This window comes from Tenebrio molitor, chromosome 1 (genome assembly GCF_963966145.1).
Source record: "Tenebrio molitor chromosome 1, icTenMoli1.1, whole genome shotgun sequence".
Lineage (NCBI taxonomy): Eukaryota > Metazoa > Arthropoda > Insecta > Coleoptera > Tenebrionidae > Tenebrio > Tenebrio molitor.
The window spans coordinates 34,889,900-34,907,980 of record NC_091046.1 but is presented as its reverse complement, the minus strand read 5'-3'; the positions used below and the strand labels follow the sequence as shown (position 1 = coordinate 34,907,980).

The following is an 18,081-nucleotide window of genomic DNA, read 5'->3' as shown; positions in this document are numbered from 1 at the left end:
TTAGTATAGTTAATCGTAATTATTGAATTTTGGTTTGAAAAACACTATCCATGATTAATTTGAAATTAATCAAGAATTAATGATTAGCTGATCAGAATGTTTATCATCGATTGAAAAACCGGCCCCTAATGTTAATTACTCCTAATTAATATTTTAAAAAATTATCAGTGTATTATTTTGTTACATAATAATAATTATTATTATTATGAAACATTAAAACTAATTATTAAAGTAATAAACTGATAAGTGACAAATTGCACTTAATTCAGCAAATTCAATCAAAGATTCCAATCAAGTTCTATACTAATAGGTAGCCTGGCGAAAATTGCCATTCTCGTACTCTGTATTTCTGTTATCCATTGAAACAGTATCAGATGTCGGCCCTCCAGCTCCAATTTTACAGCATGCACGTTCAAAACACGTGTCCAAGTCAAAATACATGAAACTACCCGAACTACCCTCTAGACGTCGCTTCCTTAAAACGGTTTGTATCCGAACTTCGATAGTGCACTTGCACGACGCAAGTGCTACAGGGGCAGCACTATACGCAAAAAAATTCGTACGAATAGCATTTGTCATTTTTCTCTAATAATGTAGAGATAAATCATTTTGTATGGCACTGAAAATTCCTAAAAATAATTAATACATTTAGCAAAGTTAGTAATTTTATTTAAAAATAATTACTTCTAAAGAAAAAATCCTTTTTTTTGTACTACACCAAAAAAAAGTACTTTGCCAAATGGACGTCATTTTTTAATACCTTTTTTGTTAAAACAATTTTTACTTTGATTGAGTAATAACGACGTAAATTGCAAAATGCGAATTTGGGAGCTGTGACGGACTCTTAAAGGCAAAGATGCTTGCAGACTAAATTGGCGAGAACCTTGAGGATGATGAAAATAATAATGATCAAATAACTAATTCAACATTTAAACTTTCTGAAGAAAAAGAAAACTTGGGCTTTATTGCAAAGTCCACTTGCGGTAATAATATCAAGGTTATTATTTTCCGTTGAAAAGCAAAGTGATCCTGATCATTCATATTTAAAACTATTGAATTTTTGCTAAAGTTTGTTCAGCGAGAGATTGGTTGACATAAAAATCACTAAATTCTACGTAGAGAAAGTAATACCTAGCGCACGTAAAATTTGAAATATATCCTTCAAGCAGTAACATTTTTGCCCTGAATTGATGCTTTAATTTAATGTATTCTAGTGCATTTTGTAGTGTTTGGTTAATTTAATACAATGTAAAATCTCCCAATCTCTCGCTGGACGAAGTATACCTGCAGTTAAACTTCCACCGGCAGACAGAGCTGAAACATTGACAGCTTTAAAAGAGATCTCAATCTCAATGAATATAAATAATGATGGAATTTAATAAATTAAAAGCAAGTGAAATTAAATGCGTTCATTTTTAACAAAAAATCAAAAAGGGGTGTTAGTTGTCAACTTTGAAATTATAATACAGGGTTCCTATAGTTTATATCCAAAATATATGCAGTGACGTCACGCCTGAATCAAGAAGCCGACATGCCGTTCGTCCGTATTTGACATTTGACAGCAAGGCATAATGAGTTGATTATGTTACCGCCATTGTCAAGAAATTATAGTATGTATTTTGTAGTGTTGGGCATAATCGATAAATTTTGATAATCGAATAAATCGAAATAATCGCTTTGAATAATCTAAATATCCATTCGACTTTCCAATTATGGATGATGCGCATGCGCAGTTGTGTATTTATTTCGAATTTCGTTCCGATTGCAATAATAATAATAGTTTTGTTTTTGGGACACTTTTGTCATGATTTCCAAAGCTTTGGATAAATCGAATTACATTTTCGTCGTTTCTTCACATTTTGACGTTTGGTGGACATCTTACGCCGGGCCGAAGCCGACGCACGTCAATAGTTTTATGTTACTCTAATCGTACGGTTTAGAATGAGATGCTAGAGCGACAATCTTAATAGCGAACGTACAACGTAGCAGAAGCAACGAACTTGTTTGACATGTGTTGAAAGGAGATAGCTACATACACGTAGTTCGTGTTATAAACTGATACAACTGCATATAGTTTGGAAACAAACTATATAAATGATTGTCCGGTCCAACTTGCTGTAGAAACTTGTCAAATTTTGAATGTGCCGCTTTATATGTAGAATAAATTCGGCAAATAGTGGATGTCACATTTTCAGGTTAGGTTGTCGACTTTTAACCAGAGACAAGTTTCAACTGTGTTTTGCTCCCGATAACATATACATGGTGTCCCAGAACTCGCGGATCAAACTTACAGGGCGTTTTCTTTGGTGATAACTGAAAGCAATAGCGTTTAAAAAAAAGGACAGGGTATAATCGATTTTTTGTAATGAATAATTAAAGTTGACCAATCAGAAGGACGCTGTTAATTTGAATTTCACGTAAATTTAACCAAAGGTTTGAATTGCCTAGCAACATAATTCTAGTAAGAATGGTATGGAATTTCAAGTAAATGTTTGGGCAACTGTGAAGATTTTGACAACGTCAAGTTATAATTTGATTCGAAATTGTCAAACTTCGTATTGAAATCATGTATGCAGCTGCAGAGTATGCCGAAATGCTCCTAATTTATGGAGATTGCCGGCGCAATGCACGTGAGGATGCAAGGGAATATGCAATACGTTTTCCACATCCAAATTATAACGTATTTCTACGGTTGGTGTACCGTGCTCGAGACACTGGGTCCTTGGTACCTACCTGACAAGAAATTGGTGGTCCCCCGCAAGAAGTTAGAACGCCAGAGACTGAAGATGCTGTTCTGCAGTTCTTTGATGACGACGGTAGAAGAAGTATATTTGAAAACTATATTTACCGTGAACCTATCAATATTTTAGAAGAACTAAACGACCAAATTTACGAAACACTGGCTACTGTTATTCCTAATATGCTTAGACTGGCAAGGGAAAATTTAATAAAACTAGCTCGCCTATTCCTTCAGATGAAAGGTGGTCATTTTGAACACTTGTTATAAATTATTCTTTTTATTTTGCATGTTTCTTATTTCATTTGTTGCATTCTACATCGTTTAGTTATAAAATTTGATCTTAAATTTCTACTAATAATGATGCTAAAATAAATAGGTTAGTTCAATCCAGTTTTGTCTTCTTTCTTTCAGAACTGCCACTATTCTTGATTTGTTGTTCAAAACCTACGTGTAACTCCAGCTTTTTTTGCAATGTCAAGAATGTTCCTAAAAGTCTTTTCTTTCATTTCGACGATGACGAGTCCCGCTCGTGTAGCTGCGCTAATACGTTGCAGATGCAGAATGTATGCACAGGAGTCAGGATAAATTTATTGTGATTCCGATACACTTCACAGGCCCTGCATATTTCACTTTTTACTAAGATTTTTAAGGTAGTAATATGTATTACTCACTTGACGCTACGTCGCCATTTTACCTTCCTTCAACAAAGGTTCAATTCATCATATCCCTCCCGTCAATTTCCCATACCCCTCAAGGTTACAATTGCTCTGGAAATTTTCACTCATAACATAACAAACCATATTTCATTCATTGCCGGAAGAAGAAACTTCTTGCGTTCTCTGATTTAGATTCTATACATTTGTTCACCTGCCTTTGGCGAAATTATCCCATTTTTGGTTATTTCAAAAGTAGCTGTCACTTTTGACGTCTGTTTCGACAAGTTGACCAGATAAATATTGAAAATAATTTTATTATTCATTCATTTACCAGTCCTAGACTGTGTAACAAATTTTTATTATTCATCGAATTATACGTTGCTTGGCAATTGAGGGAAGGTACTCAATGTTCTCATAAAGGGAAAATTAGATCGAGCTCTATTGGTCAATTTGATTAATTCATAACTAAAAAGCTGTTGCACCCTGCATATTTTTCTAAACGTTTTTTACCTTCATTACCATCAAGGAATATACAGTTTCAATTTGATCCGCGAGTTCTGCGACACCTGTATATATATATACAGGGTGGTCCCGATATAACCTGCCAGAAGAAATCCAGTAATAGGTGACGATGAGTAGAACTCATACACAAAAAATGTTTCCAATAAAAGTCTTTTCGTTTTCGAGATAAAAATAATTGAAAATTTGCTCAAAATTTGCTGTACGCTAATGAGTTAATCGGTTTTAAAAAGGTAATTCTGGTTACTTGGCTGCAATTTCTTTAGCAACGGTACCTATAACACCTATGACATTTGTCAAGTTTAATTTTACATTTGCGAATCCTTCAAAAAGTTATGAAATTCACAAAACAAGAACACGCCGATTTGCATTTACTCTATGGCGAAACACGTGGTAATTCAAGACCGACAAGGTGACCATACGGCGAGCGTTTTCCTGAAGGAGTCCTTCCGTACCATTGTACTTTTGTGGAGCTACATCTGCATTTATGTGAGGTTGGTTCTGACTGATTCCAACACGATGGCGTCCCCCATCCTCCATTTAACCCCTCCGGATTTTAATTTTTGGGGCCACACGAATGATTTGGTATACGAAGTTGAAATAAATACAAAAGGCCAACTCCAGAAACGCGTAACAGACGCCGCGAACCAGATTCGTAAAAACCCAGAAATGCTGAATTCTGTTTATGAAAATTGGTACCGGCGTACTCAAATGTGCTTAAACGCCAACGGAAGGCACACAGAACATTTATTATAAAATAATTTTTCTAGTCTAGTTTACCTTTCATTAGTTAGCAGATATTCTCAGTTAGAGTTGAAAGTACGAATATGTAAAGTGTAAATAAATTTATTCAGTACATTATTTTGGCTATTTAACCACAATTAAGACGATACTCTTATTACACAGTTCTTCCACAATTTTGCACACACTACCTCTACATTTATTTACACATTGAGGAACACCACTTTATTTATTTCTCATTCATCTCAGTCTACAAAATCAGCTTTTGTACCTAAATAAGCTGGTAATTAACGCACACAGTGTACAGCGTTTTCAATAAATGTCATTAATTTGATTTAGTTTGTCAGATTTGAGATTTGTCATAAACGATTCAGATACCTATGTTGCTTAGATACTGTCATCCTTACAAACACCAACAATTAATTCCTGAGTAGGTACGTATTTTTGTGGTCAGCAGCGTCAAATGGGTGTGGATAGGGGTTAATTTATCCCCATTATTTTGGACCTAATGAAAAGGGGTTTTTTGGACTTGTTAGATCCTTCTAATGACCCAGAATTTTTTTGGCAGGTTATATCGGGACCACCCTGTATATACAGGATGTCCCAGAACTCGCGGATCAAACTTACAGGGCGTTTTCCTTGGTGATAACTGAAAGCAATAGCGTTTAAAAAAAAGGGCAGGGTATAATCGATTTTTTGCAATGAATAATTAAAGGTGACCAATCAGAAGGACGCTGTTAATTTGAATTTCACGTAAATTTAACCAAAGGTTTGAATTGCCTAGCAACATAATTCTAGTAAGAATGGTATGGAATTTCAAGTAAATGTTTGGGCAACTGTGAAGATTTTGACAACGTCAAGTTATAGTTTGATTCGAAATTGTCAAACTTCGTATTGAAATCATGTATACAGCTGCAAAGTATGCCGAAATGCTCATAATTTATGGAGAGTGTCGGCGCAATGCACGTGAGGATGCAAGGGAATATGCAATACGTTTTCCACGACGTTTGCCACATCCAAATTATAACGTATTTCTACGGTTGGTGTACAGTGCTCGAGACACTGGGTCCTTGGTGCCTACCTGACAAGAAATTGGTGGTCCCCCGCAAGAAGTTAGAACGCCAGTGACTGAAGATGCTGTTCTTCAGTCCTTTGATGACGACGGTAGAAGAAGTATATTTGAAGAACTATATTTACCGCGAACCTATCAATATTTTAGAAGAACTAAATGACAAAATTTACGAAACACTGGCGACTGTTATTCCTAATATGCTTAGACTGGCAAGGGAATATTTAATAAAACGAGTTCGCCTGTTCCTTCAGATGAAAGATGGTCATTTTGAACACTTGTTATAAATTATTCTTTTTATTTTGCATGTTTCTTATTTCATTTGTTGCATTCTACATCGTTTAGTTATAAAATTTGATCTTAAATTTTTACTAATAATGATGCTAAAATAAATAGGTTAGTTCAATCCAGTTTTGTCTTCTTTCTTTCAGAACTGCCGCTATGCTTGATCTGTTGTTCAAAACCTACGTGTAACTCCAGCTTTTTTTGCGATGTCAAGAATGTTCCTAAAAGTCTTTTCTTTCATTTCGACGATGAGGAGTCCCGCTGCGCTAATACATTGCAGATACAGAGCGTATGCACAGCAGTCAGGATAAATTTCTTGTGATTCCGATGCACTTCACAGGCCCTGCATATTTCACTTTTTACTAAGATTTTTAAGGTAGTAATATGTATTACTCACTTGACGCTACGTCGCCATTTTACCTTCCATCAACAAAGGTTTAATTCATGATATCCCTCCCGTCAATTTCCCATACCCCTCAAGGTTACAATTGCTCTGGAAATTTTCACTCATAGTCATAACAAACCATATTTCATTCATTGCCGGAAGAAGAAACTTCTTGCGTTCTCTGAATTAGATTCTATACATTTGTTCACCTGCCTTTGGCGAAATTATCCCATTTTTGGTTATTTCAAAAGTAGCTGTCACTTTTGACGTCTGTTTCGACAAGTTGACCAGATAAATATTGAAAATAATTTTATTATTCATCGAATTATACGTTGCTTGGCAATTGAGGGAAGGTACTCAATTTTCTCATAAAGGGAAAATTAGATCGAGCTCTATTGGTCAATTTGATTAATTCATAACTAAAAAGCTGTTGCACCCTGAATATTTTTCTAAACGTTTTTTCCCTTCATTACCATCAAGGAATATGCAGTTTCAATTTGATCCGCGAGTTCTGGGACACCTATATATGTGTACATATATCAATATGATCAACAGGGGAACACTCATACTGCTACACAGTGTACCTATATTCAGGAATTGTATGAAGCGGAAACGAAAACGTTAATGTCAGAAGTAGCAGTTTAATAACAAATTAAAATTGGGCATCTGTTTCAAAAAGGCGGCATAATAATATTATTTCCACAGCTGGCTTGATCCGACAATCATTTATAGATATCCTGTACAAAGAAACACAACACGTTTACAAAGCAAAATATTACAAATACATACCTAATAACGTGTGTTTAAAAAAATATGTGGTCAAGTGGCCTGGTTGGTACTTGCTTTTGTTTTCGTTCACGGATGTCGCATAGCTTCATCAGCTGTCAAATATTTCATGACACTGAAAGTGTAGAACGAAAGAATGAAAATGGGCGATCATCAATACATGAATGTCAGAAACCGTTGAAAGAAATAGGAAAATCTCGGGTGTGTCAAAACGTTCGGACACCAAACAGGGTATACAATTTAGGGTGGGTAATCATGGACCATGAAGAATTTTTTTTTTTTGCTTTTGGCCTTTCGTTAACGTGCAAGGGCTTTTGGAACTAAACTACCTATAAAACTACAACAAATGATCGTGTTATTGATGTGGGAACATAATTGCATGTGTCAACTTTCAAAGGTGCCCTGAACAGATATCCAAAAATTCTTTTCATAAATACATTTGAAATCCGTTTCTTCGTCAGTGTTAAATATGATGAAATTTGGTGTGGGGGAGTAGTTTACAAACGCGGCAACATTACTAACATATCATAGCAACGAAAAAAAAAAAAACTTGGCGTCGAAGTTGGCGTTGAAGACTCGATTCTGAATGCAACGGATCACGGATCACCTGTTTAAATCGTACGCTTTTACGTTCTCAATCAACTCTCCAACGTCAACTTTGACGCCAAATTTAAAAAAACACCCTGTATTTATCGGGTGTGTCAAGAAGGACGGACAGGCGTTGTAGTAGCATAGCATAGCACAACATAGACCCCGATTTTGTACCAAAAACTGTTCTGCAGCTTTCAGTTAAAGAAAAATCTCTCAGAAAGTGAAAATGAAAATGGCAGCAACGCAATAGGTAACTAAAAGTACCGTATGTAGTTGTCATGGTTAGATTTTTTTCTCTTAGTCGTTGGTCAAAACGCCTGATAACATTCACACTGGGATGCCTTCCGTTAGGAAAACGCATGTCCGTGCAGCTAAATGCCGCGTTATTTTCTGCGACACCGAGAGCTAAATACTTACATGTTACAATATTCATCTGCGGTAAAACTCATTTCGAAAACAATTTGAAAACTGTCACAATTTCATTGACTTTTAAGAAAGTTTTAACTTTTAGGTATAGACACTAAAAAATAAAATATTGTATGCACCACGGGAGATATTCATGTTTTTCCCCTCGGTTTATAACCACGTCAACCTCAGAGAAAAATCATGTTCATATGTCCCTTAATGCATAAATATCTATTTTAATTTATTGTAGCCAATAGCGTTTTCGATAAGTAGATAAAGTTCCGAGAACTGGAATTTAGTGGTGCCGCAGAAAATAACGCGGCATTTAGCTGCACACACATACACCATGCATTTTCCTAACGGAATGTGTGTGAATGTTATTACTTATTAGGCGTTTTGATCAACGACTGAGAGAAAGAAAAATGTAACCATGTTAACTACATACAGTATTTTTAGTTACCTATTGCGTTCCTGCCATTTTCATTTTCACTTTCTGAGAGGTGTTTCTTTAACTGAAAGTTGCAGAACAGTTTTTGGTACAAAATCGGGGTCTATGTTATGATATACAGTGTGGAATTTTTATTTCTCATAGTGCTTATTTTAAGTTGCTTCACTTGTTCATGACGTTATCCATTTTTGAGCTACGTCATCACTCATCAGTCATCACCATTTTTTTTTAATAACAACCCCCACTTTTTTGTCCTCTTTCTGATAGACCTTCCTACTACCTAAACGATGAATAAAAAAAATTGGTACCTTACATAACAATTTTTTTGAGAAAATGACAAATTTTCTTTAAAAATTTAATTTAATTTTTAATGTAAAAAATTTAATTGACCTCAAACACAAAAACAAACAAAAATCTAAGGTTAACAATAAGATGTAACGCAAATGTTGAAATTGCCCCCTACCAACTATTTAGCACTCACACAGGAGTGTAAACACTGTACACCGCGCTCAATAATGTAACTTAAAATAAGTATTACGAGAAATAAAAATTGACCTGTTTCAGCATTCTCGACAAATGTCATTAGTTTTGAAATTGTTGAATTTATTCCATAAGTAATTTCCACACTGTACTGGCTACTAAAACGCCTGTCCGTCCTTTTTGACACGTCCGATATATGTATAAAATAAACCGAAACAACAAATAAAAATATGATCAAAATGAGGTTATGCATTTGAAAAACTTTTCAACTAAAAAGACGAGCTACGTTTGGAAAAGAGAAAGAAAACCACGGCCTGTCTGACCACCAATTTATTTGAACTCCTGTTAGATACGTGAATTGTCAATTAATTGAAATCCCATTTAAATTTAATCTTAATTATATTTCGATTATCAATAAATCAAGATATAATAAATACAATTAGTATTTTTTATATAATATCTTTGTGTAATGATGCCGTAATGATTGTTTTTAAATTCAGTCACAGATTCTACGTTACTTAAGAAAATAAGTGCTCGGTTGCGATATTAAGTTCAACAGAAATTTGTGGAACAACTACAAAGTAATTTTCAAGTTTGGATTTTACAACTTCTCATATACGAGTACAATTATATGAAAATTTAAAAAGATCAGGAGTTTATACCCGATAAATTATAATTTGCAGTTTGCCTACCTGTATAACTTTTAAACTACTTAGTACAACAAGATTATTTGTTGGTATATAAAATTAACTTTGGGGATTATTATTTGCCTGTCCAGCTTATCTGAGACGCCAATTTAAATAAGAAGCTTATAAGTATATTTGTTAAATTCGTAAAGTTTATAAATGATTTTACATTATTAATGAATGAATTTTAAAAGTTTTAATTTTGTATTTAAAAATGTATGAATTCGTTTTTTTCGAAATGAACGCTGCTAAAATTGGAAGGCTCCGAACCTAACATAATAAAATGAAATTCAAACCAGTCTGAAATCCGCAGTTTAATCAATTGATGCGGACCCGAAAGGATTAGACTTTATGTACAACTTGTTTCGAGATGCTACGGCAAGTAGAACGTACATATAAATGATTGAACGTTTTTAGATTTCCACTTTTATTGTCTGTTTTGTGATGGAAACTGAACGCAGATAAAATATAAAGTGAAAACCCGATTTACGATTCCGCTTAAATGCACCGCATTTCAGCTGTGACTCTTAACCGGAGCAAGAACGCACCAGTTCGACGAGGAAGATCCTCTAACCTGATTTTAATGTTCGAGTTGTCACAGTTACAACAATCAAATTCCCAGATGAAAATATTTGGGGCGGGAATTTTGTCGAGGAGTCGAAAAATGTTGCTCGTTTGGAGCATGACAGAAGCATTTTCGATAAACACTGTCGGCTGGCAGCGCGTGGGTGTTACAATCAAAATTTCACATTTCCCGAGGAAGCACTTTCTAGCTTAACAAAATATTTAGTAGGGGTAAACATGGACCGAAATTAAATTTTAAATAAAGCTTTTATAACACATTAGCGGAGTCGGATATAAACTTATATAAATTTTGTAATTATATAATGGTGAGGTAAAACAAAGCCACTTACTTCAAAAAATATGCAAATATCCAATTAGAATTCAAGAACGTTGCTTGTAAGCGGGACCATGCATTATTTAGTCCGTTAGCGGTTTCAAGCGGTTGACGTTAACATAATTGGACCAATAATAAACTGAAATAAGGGTTTCGCATATTTTCATAATAGACATAATTACGGGAGCGTATGACCATTTCTTGAAGAGAATTTAATCAAGATTTTCCATGAAAACTCAATTTTGTGGCTCACCACGAATGCCCTGTTTAAACTATATTACATCCAAGTTGTCATGATTCTATAATGTTACAACATTTTTTTGAAAGCACTGGTAAATGGATTCAATAGTCTTTGTGGAAAAATGCTATGTTCAGTAGTTAAGTTAAAATAGTATATAACTATACTAAGGTGGAGAAGTTCATGATTATAGCCAGAGCGCCAAGATTAGAGCCCGAGGCGCGCCGAGGGTTGTAAGGCGCGAAGGCTATAAGGGACTTCTCCACCGTGGTTTATATACTATTTTTTTCACTACCAGATATGTTAAAACCCTTTCTGATAATAATTATTAATCAAATTATTTTGTCAGATGAGACGATCCGAATTCTCATTTTTCAACGGTTGCTATGAAAATCGTCTACGTTAACCAATGAAATCAACGAAAATCTTTCCTTGGTAACTGACGGCTGTTCATTATTGACCTTGGTTAATAATGAAACTTATTATTAACCTAGGGAGAGAAATTCTACTTCTGGGGTCGGTTCGAGAGTCAATAATGACGCCTTCTGAGACTAGTAGTGAAAAATAATATACAGGGTGTCCCAAAAATGGCGTACTAACGGTGCACTACGGTGTAGAAGAGATTACCGTAAACGTCAGACAAATGTTAAAAAAATTCTATTGGACTTATTTGCTGGTTTGGCGGTCTTTGAAAGTGGCACTTAACAGGTCAATTATTTTGAAATATATGTATGAAATTGTCATGACAGCTACCTCTAATTGTACATATTATCACAAAATACAAGATCACTCACTACCAATATCTAATCCTGCATAACAGAGAATTTAGAAGCTTTGGAAATCGAAAAAATTATTTTAAATCCACTACGGTAACATTGCAAGGTAATGATATACGAATATATCTTTGTTTACATTGTATTACCGTTAATAATAATAATTTTTTTGTCGGAAAAATTTTTTCCATATTTTTTTCATGTAGATTTAAACATCCTCGATAAGGTAGTAAGTAGTTTGTACGCCAATTTTGGGACACCCTGTATTTGATAATATGTAAGTACTTGAATTGTCTTCTTTCGCAGTGTTTTTTTACAGAATTGTGTTAATTACAATTTAATTAAATATAATTTCAATTGATTTTAAAATGTTCTATTGTACAGTTTTTTCAATTTTTACAGCGAGATGTAAAAGATACAAAGCTAAGACAATACCGGGGGTCCGCGTAAAATGTTTGGAGGGGTTTATTTCTAGTGGCTTTTGACGTTACAAATTTATAATTTTAGGATGTGAGTCATTGCATAATCGAACGTAGCTAAGGGTAGTTGTCACCGCATTACTCTGCCCCTACGAATCCCCGGCCAACCATACATCAAAATTTTAAATGACACCAGACGTTTTCAATGACGGATTCAAGGAGGATATATTTTTTAGTATGCTGTGTAATTTCTTTTTTTATAAAGGATAGTTTTTGATAAAATGAGTATATTGAATAGAGTTGGCTCCATCCTGGTTCCTAGGGGCGTTTTTCGATGATAATTGGCTGCACTTTTATTGTCAAAATTATCATTATCTGCGTTTAAATAAAATTGCTCATTAACAAAATGTTTCTAGAGTGAAAATAAAATATAAATATTATGTTAATTGTTTAAATTTGCTTGAATTACCTTCTCAAATCTAAATCTCAAACACTCCCCTAGGAACCACGATCGAGCCTACTTTCTCTTATATACCACTCTAGTTTTTGAGATATTGATTTTGAAATTGAATTTAACCTAGTTTAAAGAAATTAAATGAGTATTAAAACTGACTGTATTACATATTATTTAAATAATATAGTTTGACAATTTTGAACATTTAATTTGATTAAAATTAGAACATTTATAAAAAGGCGGCACGGTCGAATTTATTCAAGTATTGATAATTCCTTTGAAAGCACTATTTTTTTTTTATGTAAATAATATTGCTTTACTTTAGGTAAATTAGGTAAATTACTTTGTTTAAGTGTTTTCATTGCTCTAACCACGCCAATTGAATTTTTCTAATTGATAAAAAATTTCAAATTTTTAAATTTTAAAGTCAAATATGGAACATTTTTTTTTGTAACCTGTTACTTTTTTACATGAACGTATTAAAAAATATGTCCTTAACGATCCAGCATTAAAGAGAAAGGCAGCGGGGAGGGACGGGGTGCAGAATGAAACGTGGATGTATGGGACCGAAAGAATGGTAGAGAGAATGGTTGAACTGATGAATGGGGTATGGAGAGGAGAGGGATTCCCGGTAGATTGGCGTAATTTGCCCAATTTTTAAAAAAGGCGAGTAAAACAAAGCGGAAAACTACCGAGGAATAACTCTCCCGAACACCGGGTATAAGTTGTATGCGTCTGTCTTGAACAAAAGAATGGAGAGAGAGCGAGGAAAAAGGAGTGTTGCCGGATAGTCAGGCAGGGTTCAGAAAGGGAAGGGATAATGTGTACATCCTGGACCATTTAACAAGGAACGAATTGAGGAAGAAAGGGGGGGGGGGATGTGCGCATTGTTCGTAGACTTCAGGGCGGCGTTCGACAAGGTTGACAGAGTGAAAATGTTTGAATGTATGTAATAGAGAGGAATAAGTGAATGGCTGGCGCGGAAGGTCCAGGAGATATATGCGAGAACAAGAAACAAGGTGAAGGTGGGATCGTAGTGGGCAGGGAGAAAGTTTGGAGCCTGGCGTTTGCGGACGATATGGTGATTGTGGCAAAGAGTGAGAGAGATGAAAGAAATGATGAGGAGCCTGGGAACGTACGTGAAGAAGAAAAAGCTGGAAGTGAACGTGGAGAGAACGAGAAAGAGTAAGAATGAGGAGAGCGAGTGGAAGTGGGCAGAAAGCAAGATAGAAAGAGTGAGCGAGTTTAAATACTTGGGTTACACCTTCAACGCCACAGACAAGGCGCAAGTGAGAGGGTAGTGAGGAAGACGAACAAGGTAGTTGGTTGTGTGTGGGGAACAGGAGAGAGAATGTGGGGAGGTGAGTTCGGGAGGAGAATGATGATGTTCGAAAGCATGGTGGAGAGCGTGCTGATGTACGGAGCAGAGATATGGGGATGAAAGGAACAGGAGGAGGTGGAGAGAGTGCAAGAGAAATATTTGAGATGGGTGCTAGGAGTGGACAGAGAAACACCAGGGTACATAGTGAGGGAAGAGTGCAAGAGGAGCAAGCTAAGACTGAAAGCGGGAAAGAGAGCGGCAAAGTTCGAGGACAGAATGGGCGGAAGGGAAAAGTGCAGGATACTGACTGAGTGCTATAGAGAAAAGAAAAAGAACGCGGATGAGAAGGAGGGAGAGAAGTACTGTAGGAGGAACGGGTATGCCAGTGAGGAAGTGGAAAGAGTGAGAGCGGAAGGAAGATGGATGTGTGCGGAGCTGAGCGACAGAGACAGAGATACGGACAAGCAAGAGAGAAGGGAGAGAATCAGAGAATCGAGGTACAACAGGGAGTATGAGAGGTGCGTGGCAGAGGATGTTCCGGTGTACCTGGGGAAAGAGAGGGCGAAAGAAAGGAAAATGATGGCGAGATTCAGATGTGGGAACGAGGAGAGAGAGAACAGGTATTGGATGGAAGAAGAAGAAAGAATGTGCAGGATGTGCCGTGAGGAGAGAGAGAGGATCGAGCACATGTGGAGCGGATGCGGCGAACTGAGAGAGAGGGGGGGTAAGGAACGGGGAGAAATACTGAGCGAAGACGGAAGAGAGATAGAATGGATGAAAGAGGTATGGAAGAGGGGGGAAAGGATAGAGAAGGAGTGGGGTAGGGAATAGAAAGAAAAAATGTTATGTTAATTTCTTTAGAAATTGTGTATATGTATAGGTATCCTTTAAAGCCCGTAGGGCAAAATAAAGTTATAATATCTGCTTTACTTAGGTAAATTAGTTTGTTCATGTGTTTTCATTTTCTTTGTAACCTGTTACTTTTTTAAATGAACGTATTAAAAAATATGTCGTCTTTCACGATCCAACATTACAAATGTAGAATCATTTAAAATTTTGAAATAGGAGTGGCTGGTAGCGGCTGGGGGCATAGTAATGAGTCCCTAATGACATTATGACTACACTAAATTACGTCCTCCCATGGGCTAACTCACATCCTAAAATTTCAAATTTGTAAGGCTAAAGACACCACAGGTAAACTTGTCGAATCAGTGTTGCGCTGATATCCACTATACACATACTCATACATTACGAAAGAATTATAAAGTTTTTTTAACCGGTATTTAATCTTAGGTATTTTGAAGTTTTGCTTAAGTTATGGAATTTAACGTAAATCGATTATGACGAAGTTGCTTTATAGTTTGTTTAATGTTAAGAAGTAATCAAACTTTGTTAACATCCTACCAAATATTAACTAATAAAGAGTGCTTACCAAGAAGTTCGCATCATAGAGGAAAATTTTTTATCCATCGATATGGCAAAGATGTTGCTATGGCATTCGTCGCTATTTATACAGGCGGTCCCAGTACTCGTTCCCCAGAGAAAACTGACCTATGCCGACGACAATCTAGATCCCAAGAATGCAAACGAGGAAAAATTAATGGTGTGCATAACAAAGTTGTGAGCGTCAAAGATCCATCAATTCCAGAAAGGGAACTCCAGGTGTTAATGTGAATAGAATCAGTTGCTAAGCTTATACATATTATCACATTGTGAGAATGACATTTCTGCCAAAGTGTCAACATCAACATGTTAGGTTAAGGCAGATGTCATTCAAGATCGCTATCGATCATATGAATCTGTTTTTATTTTTTTAAATAAAACAACAAATGGCTGTTCTGAAAACAATCTTGTTTATTCTAATAAGCGTGAGCTTATCGTAAAAAAATAGGAGAAAAGGTATGACATAAGTCAAAAGGGATTATGAAACGAAAAATAAATACAATCAGAGCAAGTCCTCAAAGTGGCCACCATTCATTTGCAAGCATAACCGTGCCCGTCGCAAAAGACTTTAGAATTCGTAACTATTTTAGGAGTAATTGTGGCAAAGACTCCCTGAACGCGACCTCTGACTTCTGAGTGGTTCTTCTGTAGCAATAGGGCTCCTGAATACAATATTTTTAAGAAAGAAATCCAGAGGATTTAAATCGGGGGACCGCCACGACCTATCTATTCGTCGATGAGGATTGTTGATCCAAAATTTCTCGAACTTGTCGGTGGTGCGCCGTCGTGTTGAAACCAGCCGTTAGCAGAAAAAAAAGTAGAAAGTCTTTAAACAAATTGGGAAGTTTTGCGTTGAAAAATTTGGCGTAAATGTCTCTCGTTAGCGTGCAGGAAATTCTAAAAGTCCTACCCAAAAAGGGAAGTTAGCTGATATGTAAACTAAATTCTATAGAAGACATGATTCTCTAATAGACCAGCCCACAAATTTATATAAAATCGTTCCTGAAATGCTCTTGAAAATAGAGCATGAGGATTTTTTTCTAACCAGATACGCCAATTATGCACATCGTAGCATCCTTGTCTGCTGAACTTTGATTGATCAGAAAACAAAATCCGAGAAACAAAATGAGGATTGTTTTCTTCTAGATTTAAAAGTCATGTACAGAATTCCCGTTCGGCAGGGTAATCTTCTGGCTGCAAATACTGCACACGCGTATAATGGTATGGATGTCATCGTTCAGTCTTCATCACTCGATGTACAGAAGTTTTTGAAATATACAATTCTCTAATGGTTTCGGTACTTTCTTCAAAGGCATCTAAAATAGCCTGTTTGTTCTCAACAGTGTGTATAGAATTTGATCTGTCTCGACTGTTCGTGCGATAACATTGAGTATCGTTTTGTGATCGAGGTGATTCCTGTTAAGAAAACGTTGGGCATAAACCCTTGCTTCCTCTCTAGCATTCCGTCCACATTCTCCGTAAATTAACAACAACAACAATCAACATTTCCACATAATCCGCTGCAGAATACAATCATGATGAAAGAGTACGGTTGACCACGACGGCGGTACTAAAGCCATTTGAATGATATTTTAGCACTGACGTTTCTCAGAAGTTTCATAGTCATAGTTTACTGAATCACGGGAAATACATCTGGATGGCTCAAAACGCTTTGATTGGTCCAATTAAAATGTTCTTTTCTTGAATACCATTCAAGATGGAACAATTTTTCTTTGGGATTATTTATTTGTCCTTTTATGTACGAGTAGCTTTCTCCTCTTTTATCTGAGGAGCGAGTTGTGGGACACCTGTATAAAGACTAAGAATATGACGGATAAAAATTTTCAGGGAACCTAAAATTTGATAGTTTTTAAAATTCCTAAAATGGTATTTGTGTTAAGTATATGGAAGAAAGTTATAGAAAAAAGTTCATTGGAACAAGATTTGCACTTTACTTACGAATCTTACGATACTTCGAAAATTCCTTCAAAAATTATTGGGAGTTTAAAATTTGAAGGTCAGATTTGGTCCTTTAACTATTTTCTGATCGACTAAGTTGAAATGAAATTTTTTGGGGTTTTATTTATTTATTTTTTTTTTTGTTAAAATGGTTGAAATTTTTTGTCGAATTTTATTTTGAAAATTTAGAAATTGGTACGAAAAAATTTATAGGAAGAAGTTGGTTCTAATTGTCATTAGAAACAACTTCTTCCTATAAATTTTTTCGATATACATATTTACCAAGAACCCTATTTCAAATATCAAATTTGACAATCCGGAAATCACGTGATAACTCTTGTCAGTCATATTTTCAGTCTTGTACAAGACATTATTATTGTCGTAGTAAAATTATTGATATAACAATAAATTAAAAAAAAAATCACGTGGTGAGAACTTTCTGGTGAGCACTGTTTGTTTTCGGCGTCTAAATTTTATTTGACAAAGCATTACATAACAGGACAAATTATTTTTAGGGTGCTCGCAAGTAACGCACTTTATGTAAAACAATCTTCTACTGAACATTTACTCAGTTTGTGTTTGTACATCTACTTTAAAGATTTCTTCATGGCGTGACTCCTAGCAGTTAGGCTATTGCTAATGCATTTTTATTTGCCACCTTTTTATAAAAACATAAACCGAGGAAAGACTTTAACATAAACTAAACTTTAACGAGCTATCTGTAAACTAAACCAAACTTTAATGAACTAAATGTAAAATATATCGTCACCTATAAGAATATGGTT

General features: G+C 35.5%; 1 protein-coding gene and 1 long non-coding RNA gene across 2 annotated transcripts in view; one reads left to right on the top strand and one right to left on the bottom strand.

Annotated features, from left to right (window-relative positions):
* Positions 1-18,081, top strand: part of Fife (regulating synaptic membrane exocytosis protein fife) — a 214,837-nt gene that overhangs the window by 36,962 nt on the left and 159,794 nt on the right. The window lies entirely within an intron of this gene.
* LOC138140750 (uncharacterized) lies at positions 6,004-6,910 on the bottom strand. The gene is made up of 2 exons (XR_011162736.1): positions 6,408-6,910; positions 6,004-6,353 (listed from the first exon to the last, which is right to left on the bottom strand). It is a non-coding gene; the product is annotated as an uncharacterized lncRNA (long non-coding RNA).